Source organism: Meleagris gallopavo, chromosome 15 (genome assembly GCF_000146605.3).
Source record: "Meleagris gallopavo isolate NT-WF06-2002-E0010 breed Aviagen turkey brand Nicholas breeding stock chromosome 15, Turkey_5.1, whole genome shotgun sequence".
NCBI lineage: Eukaryota > Metazoa > Chordata > Aves > Galliformes > Phasianidae > Meleagris > Meleagris gallopavo.
In genome coordinates, this window is record NC_015025.2 from 12,617,618 (window position 1) to 12,626,296 (window position 8,679).

At 40.3% G+C, this 8,679-nt stretch overlaps 1 long non-coding RNA gene across 1 annotated transcript; it reads left to right on the forward strand.

Annotated features, from left to right (window-relative positions):
- Positions 1-1,093: 1,093 nt before the first annotated feature.
- LOC104913289 lies at positions 1,094-7,824 on the forward strand. Its single transcript, XR_002119948.2, has 3 exons — positions 1,094-1,349; positions 2,637-2,756; positions 7,736-7,824. It is a non-coding gene; the product is annotated as an uncharacterized LOC104913289 (long non-coding RNA).
- The last annotated feature ends 855 nt before the right edge of the window (positions 7,825-8,679 follow it).

Sequence of the window (8,679 nt, forward strand, 5' to 3'; positions counted from 1 at the left end):
GGCACCCACGAGATCTTTGTGCACCTTCATTCATCGGGTAGAGCTGAAGATCTCCCAGGCCCTGACAGCCAGACTAAATGTGGGTCACGCTGGCCACCAAAGAACACAAACGTGATATCTTGAACTAAATTCCAAAACTGCACAGCAGGGAGTAGTTGGATAAATCACTGCTTTCTGCAAATCACCGTCTCCTTTCTCCACCTCCCCCATTCCAAATTTAGAACCTGCTGAGGTAAACCTGCTGTCAGATGAAGAAATATGGTTTTGTCAGACTAAAGCAATTTTAAGAGGCATAAAACGGTGCTGGACAACCTTAAAGCCTTTGATAAGTGCAGCTGTAATAATGTAACTTAACACAGCGATCATTTACATCTCATTTTCAAAAGAACTTACACCACCTGTAATTTTCAGTTGCACCAGCAGACTGGGGAAAGCACCACTGAATATTCAGCTGTTACACACACCACTTAGTTGGCAAGGGAGAAACAGTTTATCAACAAAGATAGGACACGGAAAACAGAATGCATTCCATGCAACGAAATTCAATGAGAGGGCATGTGATTATGTTTAAATGCAAACTGAATTGTTTACTATCTTGTACCAGATTGTTAGAACTAAATTTAAAAGCTGAAACACAAAATTGCTTGAGAGTTGACGAGGAGGACAGCTGCCCACTCCTACCCCAGTCACGCAATCCCAATGCAGAACTACACACCTAACCCCACAGGAGCTGAGCTAAACCAGGCTGGTGATGTCAAGAGCAAAAAGCCCTGACACTGGAAATCAGATTGGGAACCTTCAACCCAGACACAATTTTAAGCCTTTGTTTGCATGAATGGCTCTGAGAGAAAGAGAGCAAAAAGAGAAACAAAGGGAAGAAGAATACTGAAGATTGCCAAGTCAAGGGAGGCCAAACTGTTAGGAGAGCTGACAGTGGTGACTAATGCAACAAATGGATGATGGAGTGCTGATCTGAGCTTCTCTCAAGATCACTAGAAACAAACCAAATTCCCACAGGGTTAAGTTGCACCTGTACCAGTTACTGCCCAACTCTCCAGGCTAAAGCAATGAGTGCAGTCAGGTGATTAAGAGCCTGGCTAGCTGTTCTACAGAACTGTCCTGGAAAAGAGTTGTGATAACCAGCAGCTGTGTGAGTGGGTGAGCTGCTCCATTAAGCAGGTGCTGCTCTGCTGCCGAAGAGCATTTATAGCCAAAGCACCAGTGCCACTGGGAGTGCAGGCTCAGGGAAAGTTAGTGGCCTAAAAAGGAAGAGCTGTCTAAGGGCCAAGCTATTTCTGCTATACTGCTCTCCACAGAAGGATGAGAAGAGACCACAGCCCTATGGAATGGTAAGTCTCCTAAATCAGAGCAAAATAGAAGGTGGAAAGTGGGCTACAAGGCAGCTAATGATCCAAACAACTCTAGAAGGTATCACTGAATAATGCCTCTGAACTAGAGGGGTGACAGTGTGGGAGAACTGCTCTGAGTGACAAAGTAGGAAAGAGGAGGACTTTTTCTTTCTCCTATCCTTCCCTTTTGCTAGTTTTATGGAATTAGAAAATGGCATGGAGCAGGATTTAACTGAAGTAAGTAAAGCTTTTCCTCTTAAAAGAGAGAACAAAAAACTACAGGTTTACATCTGAAACACCACAGATAAATGAATTCTTTTTCAAAGCTAAATGCTTTAGGCAGCTCCTGTAAGACAAATCTACTACCCACCCTTCAAGTATTAAGTTTATTATGAGTATTAAGTTCCTCATAAAATATTTTCTAGAAATCTTAACTTCTTCCATACCATATATTAAACCAGGCAAATAAAACTTTTATTCTAAAGCTTTATATAAAACACTGAACCAATGAAAGCAGTGTAAGTTAATATTTAGATACCATTTTAACTTCCTCTGACTGAATCCATTATTCTGGAAGAACTGCTGCAGTATGTATGAAGGAGCCTCTGCAAAGTCTATTTACAAGCATGTGAGTACCCTTAGAAATACCAGTGCACTAGACTGAAGCAGCAGGAATCTGCTTCTGAAACTCTTTGAAATGTGCTGAGGACTTCTTGCTTCTTTTTCTCCATTCCTTGAGAATGCTAAAACTGATATAGATCAGAAAGCTTCTGGAAAGGAGAAGTAAACAAAGTAAAACCACATCTGGTTGAGTGCGTAATGAAACTTGTTTCTTTATATGTCAAAACTGTGAATAAACTATAGAAATCAAAGTCTAATAAGGTTGGAAGTAACCAGATAACTGAAGTTTTTCTTTTGCCTGTGCAGTAGGCACACACTGACTGGCTGCCAGGTTACTTCTGCTCTGCTGAAAGCAGTAGGAGAGGCTGCAATCTGCAGTGCTAAAACTATGTTTACTATATAGTATAACCAGTCAGTCAATCAAAAACTTAATAAGATGATTATAACCTGTGAGACTTTTTTTTTCCCCCTCTCCAAACTCTAATACTGGATGTTCATAGCAGATCATTCCTTTGTAATTTTGTGTTTCTAACCTTGAAGCTTCTTCATGTAATCCAAAACTTTACTCAAAAATCAGACCCAAAGGTTTTCCTGCAAATAAGTGATTCTGGCACTGCCTGACAAGCCTTGAACTCAAAGTTAATTTGGGATTCTCCTCACCCCCAGCTGCTTGCCTCGTGGTTTCACTTCATGCTAAGCAGAACTAACTGGTCCTCCTCCTGCGGTTGCTCCCTCCTTAGGACTCTGTTTCCTCTTCACTCTTGCATCAACACTGATCCTTCTCTGGTAAGGAGATGAGCTGGGTAAGAGGTGTAAACTGGTGAAAAGCGAGGGTTGGAGAAAGAATGCATTTGGGGAGTTCAATTTCCTGCATTATAGTAGTAATTTAAGTGTGTATTTGCAGCACAGCTCTTCCACAGACTGAAATCCAGTCAACAATGTGATCGTCTCTCTGGCCGTACCCACCTAAAATTTTCTCTTGCCCAGCAGGAAGCAAAATCTTGCTTCCACCTGCCATCATCTAGGCATTAGTTAAATAGTAACACTGAACAAAGTCTAAAATCCACACGAAGTCAAAGTACAATGCTTTTTAGATAACAAAACTGTAGTAGTCATTATGTACAGTCAAATCAAAAATGTTAGCCTGTGAATGAAGGGTTAATATCTCTTCTACTGAGCTTTATTAGGAAGAATAGAAACTACTGCTTTAAACTCTGATTAATGATCTTTTTTTTAAAGAGAAGGGACAACAGAAATGCAGCTAAAAGATACCTACTCCACTTTGGGAGGGGGGAAGTTAAGTTTTATAACACTGTATTCCTATGTTCACTATAAAACCTAAAGTTTACTGAACTTGTTCTTTCAAGTACACTCGTACACTCACTTTCTGCATTTCCCACAAAGCACTAACTGTTCTTTAAGGAAGTGTTTGCTCAAAGAGAATTAAGTTTATTGCTTTCACGTTCCCTTCAGCATTGGCATTTTACTTAGTAAATGATGATTTCTATGGGAATTGAACTGCATTTCTACCTGAAGTACAGGCAAATGAAGCAACAGCCCTGTGCACATGGCTGCTGCCCTGGCTGGGATGATGAGGTGCAACACCTGTTTCCCTGCAGAAAACAACAGAAGCTTGAGCAGCTTTATGGCAGAGCTTCACGCACACTTGAATGGATGAGTTGAGGCAATACCTGGATTTACTCTCACTCCATACCATGCATGGACAACAAACTAGTCAATTATATTAACCCTAAAAAATAATGGAAAAAGTAGTTGTAGGCAAGATGTAGTAGTGGGGGGGGGAGGGGGGGAAGCAAACATGCCCAGTGTATCCCAGGTGGACCTCAAGTGCCACGTGAGGCAAATTCAATGTACTTTAGCTAAATTCTTATTTAAAATTTGGGACACTAATATACCTGCATGCACTCCCCATAGAACTTGTACAGAGAAAGGCATTTAATTCTTTAATTCTTGGTATACCTACAAATCTATTTTAAACTTATACCAGACTTTATTTTGTTTAGATATGTTATGTTAAAAAAAAAAAGCTTCAATGTGGTACATCTCTGGATTTCCCAACCACTAACAGCTTCACACAAAGCCAATTTGCTCCCTGCTATGTAATACTGCTTCTGGTTCTATCTTGCTACAATGTATAACTATGCAAACAGATAAACCAAAGTGCAGAAATGTTTTCTCCAGTGAGGAAGGAAACAGACTAAAGCCATCAGAACACCACAAATATTTTCATGTTGCATACTCAGAAGTTTGAGGACTTGCCTATCTATTGCAATGCAACCTTACATTTAATACTGAGTGAATGTGATTGCTCTATTGAAATACACATAAAAGAGCTCTATAAGAACACTTAATATTTATGTAAGACTTGAATACTGGGAGGAGAAAAGTCTGTGTAAATACGCATTTGTTGAACAGAGTAAGCATTCTTGGCATTTTATGGAAGATTATTTGAGTAGGGTTTTTAGGTATATAGCATTGAAAACATAAAACTGGGGGGAAAAAAATCACAGATCAGGGAACTTGCTAAACAGTGATGAGAAGTTTTCAGAATACACCCTGGGATTTACATTTTCTTCTCCCTGGAGTGAGGAGGGATGGCATGTTAGCACTGCTGGCACAGGGGAGCAGCACATGTGAGTCCTGGAACACTCCCCCACCCCAAGAGATTCATCTCTAATCTGTGGGGAAAATGTCAAAGACTCCTTTAACCCACTGATGGCTTAATGCTGGAATAATCTAAATTAAGAAAGGGGAGGAAAAAAGATATCGAGTACCCAACACAAAGCCAATTGATTCATTTCAAGTGCTTTTTCACTCAGTAGGATGATGCTTTAGGGGCTGTTAGCGTATTAACATTTAATGGCTCCATCAGGGAAGTAATGCTGCCTCATCATATTTTGAAGAGCTCCAAAACCAGAATTTTACCTGGCTGCCAATACAAAACAATAAGGAACCCTTCCTCTTCTGCAGGCCTACATACCGTGAGGGTACGTGAGCGTGCATCACAACTACCTGTAAGGTACTGATTAAGTCAATATATGCTGCTTGAGTGAGTCTGTAATGCAGGTAATCAGGTGAAGTTACTTGGTTTGCATACATACAGCAAATAAGCTGTACTACAGAAAACTTGGAGGCTGCCATGTGCCTTAGTGTTCTTTCACGAAAATCTATATGGACATAAATTCTGCAAAGCTCTTACTCTAACTGGAGTTGAATGGGAGTCAAACTTCCTGGAATTTTGTTTTTGAAGAGGGAGGGGGAAGAAAAAAAAAGCCGAGTCACAAAGTTGCAGGGTGTGTTTGCTATTTTCCAATCCTGAAGGCCTGATCAGACCACAGAGCTATAGTACCTAAGCAGTTCAGGCTCCATTTCATTAAGTCTAAAAATAAGTCAATTCATATTTTTTAAAATGAGCACATTATTAAATTTTAACCTTCAGGTACTTAAAATGTAATAAAGGTTTCTTTGTCCTCCTTCACTCTGTATTTATAGGAACATGAGCTGCTTGGTGCTGAGGTGCATGGCAGGGGCAGCGAGGCTGCTGTTCTCCAGACCTGCAATTCCTCTCCCCAGCCTTGCCACCCCTGCACTCCATTGGCAATCATTTTCCAGCAGACAGGCAACCTGAAGCACAGTATTCTAATGGAGTACACGTAACCCTCAGAGCCTAGAGGAGTGACAAAATTTACTATAGGTTCAGTAGTGCAACGCAGTAATTCTCACTTCCACGTTCAGTTGCTATAAAGATCAGTTTAGGCTCAAAAGAGAACTGTAACACAGTCAGAGTATGAAAAGCATCTTTCAGCCCAGAGGTTCTTGATTGCTCTTATAGACAGACCTACTTGATAACACTTCAGCTGGATTTTGATAACTAAATTCCCACTCCTTAGCCTGCAAAACATCTAATGATTAGAAATACTACTTCCAAATGTTCTAAGTGTGGCACAGAGTCCAAATGGTTAGCATAGTTCTTAATTATCAGCAATTATAAATAATTATGCCTATAGTAGAAGGCTGCTGTATACAAAACAAACATTAGTGCAAAACTAAATTGCAAAGCAAAGCCTGACCTTGAAGTGATATCCCCAGAAACACTTTGGCTAGCTAATGAATGCTAGGCAACATTCTGAATGTTTTATCTTCTATTTTAGTGTATTTCTGAAATGCCAGTACATTAAAAGACCAGTCGGGTTTACTAATTACTTTAAGAATTTACTTTAATTGCATATTATATACCGTACAAGTAAAATGGAACATAAGACATTAACTTTAAATGGAAGAGTTCCATCTCAAAGCCTCATGTTTTAAGTTTAAAAAAATGCAAATCAGTGCTAAGACCAAGGCTCCAAGGCAGGTGAGGTCAGCCTTTCTTCAGGTGGTTGAAGAATGGTCTTACTCACCAAGATGCCAACAAATACAAATCCTTATTCCACCCATTGTGTCTAGACAATCCTATTTGACCATTCTCCATCATATGAAAAACTATTTTTGTTTAAAGTATGGCATAATTTCTCTTTGTCCATGTTTGTAAGCTATTTCAAATACTGCCCTGTATACCATAAGGTTCCTTACCATGTTTTCTTTCATACATCTGCAGAATAATTTCCATGTCTCTGCATGCTGACTTCCTGTTTTTACCCACATTATTCTCTTAGCCTTGCAGTAGAACTTGGAGTCAAAGACAACCTAATTATTTTAAATGAGATTTGGACATGAGCTCATTTCCAGCCTTCCTGCTTTATATCTGAAGGACAACAGATCTCAGTATCAAGTTCCAAAATGTTTTATCTAGAAAGTATTTTTAGGAAGACATTTAAATGCTTGTAAATATTAGAGCTGCTGAACTCTAGTTCAGCACATTACGACACTCACTTCTACAGCTCTTCCTCTCCCATCTAGCCACATCCTGATAGAAAAAGCCGAACTATCCACAAACTGTCTTTACTTCAATTTAGACCAACAGGCCTGCAGATGTTGTTTCACAACTCCGTCATGCAGCAAAACGCACTGGAGATTTCTTTCCTGTCCCCCTTTGCGCCCCCACTCAGCTGTGCTGGAGCAGCAGCAATGCCCAGCTATGAGGATGGCAGTGGTTTAAAAAAAATCCCACCGCATTGGTCACGCCACTGGTTGGTTTCCAGTGCTGCTTCAGAGATGGCAGTACAGGTGCAGCTTGCAATGACCAACCAGAGCAGTAGTTTTCTCAGTTCTGTCACTGGAGAATTGTCTTCAGCTATTTTCTTACTTCTACTTGAACAGCAGTAGTAGCAGAAGGCACCAGGGCTGCTCCACGTGGAAAGACCTGTCCTGTGGCAGGTAGTTATCGTAAGGACAGCTCTCTCATCTCCAGACTTGCACCTCTTAACATGTCCATCAGCAAAGATTCATTTTTAGTTTTAATTATTCTTCACAGATCACTTATTCCAATGCTCTTGTCCCTGAGAATACTCATCTATATACAGACAGGCTGTAATTAAGGCAGCACTGAAATTCCTCTCCTTGAGTCCAGAGTACTTTTCTTTTGATAGGCAAAGCTCTTCTGTTGGGGGGACAACTGTTAAGACTCTTTAAAAACAGATTAAAAAGTATTAATGGTGGAAGTTCAGCACAAAACATTTCAGTATGTTTCATTATTTAGTCACTTATGGTACAGGCTCACGTCCTGAGAAGTGATATGGATCAGGTTATATGGGTGCAAACTTAGTTTTGCTTTAGTTTAGTTTCAAGCCTTCCTATCTTTGCAGATGTCATTTCAGGGAGTTCCACATGGAAGGACGTGTCTGTGAAGCACAGCCCATTTTCTGATCCCTGACCTGCAAACTGATGTAAACAGAGCAACGCTTTTGTGGAGCTCCACTTAACCTGCGTGATCCATGCTGCACTCTTAATACACCACAAAATATCTCAAGCAGTAAAGCTACACAGGTAATTTGTAATATGCAGTATAGAAACTATTCCTTCAGTCCCCTAACAACACAAACTAATGTTCCCATTGCTGTGGCACGTCCTAGACACAGCCCAGCCTTCAGATGGGCTTAAGGTAGGAAGCTGCTTAACTTGCTGAGTAAAGCTTGCAGATCAGGAACATAACTAAGACACACAAGAGAACCATCAGAACACCACGGCTACAACCACAATGTCTGCGCTGCAGCCTCAGTAAAACAGCTAATATGTTTCCCACCTTCAAGAAAACAAAACCCTCTTCCTTCAGAGCTCCAGTACAGCACAAACCACAATTCTAACAAGCATTTTATTTCTCAGGTAAACAAGTATGTATGTGATTTCTGCTCCTAGGCCCTCCCCAATTTCTTTGCTAAAAAGAGCTCTCTGAGGCATTAAAAACAGGATTCCTGGTGCACTCTTACAATAGAGAAAATTGAGTTGTTGCCAACTTTTTTTTTTTCTTTTTTTAAATAAGCACCATCTTGGAAGTGTAATTAGTAGCTCAAAAGGACATGTTAAGCATTTTAACTGCTTTTTCTATGGGACCTGCCTAGGCATTTGTATTCTTTAAGGCTCCACCTGCAGAAACCACTCAATGCAGAAAATGCGAGCACAGGTCCCCGGGCTTATGCCAGGCTTTTCTGCTGAGTGGACTCCTACAACCTAATTTCAACATGAGAACATAAATTACATGGCTCAATACAACATTAGTAATCTTGCATGGTAACTGTAGAATAATCACACC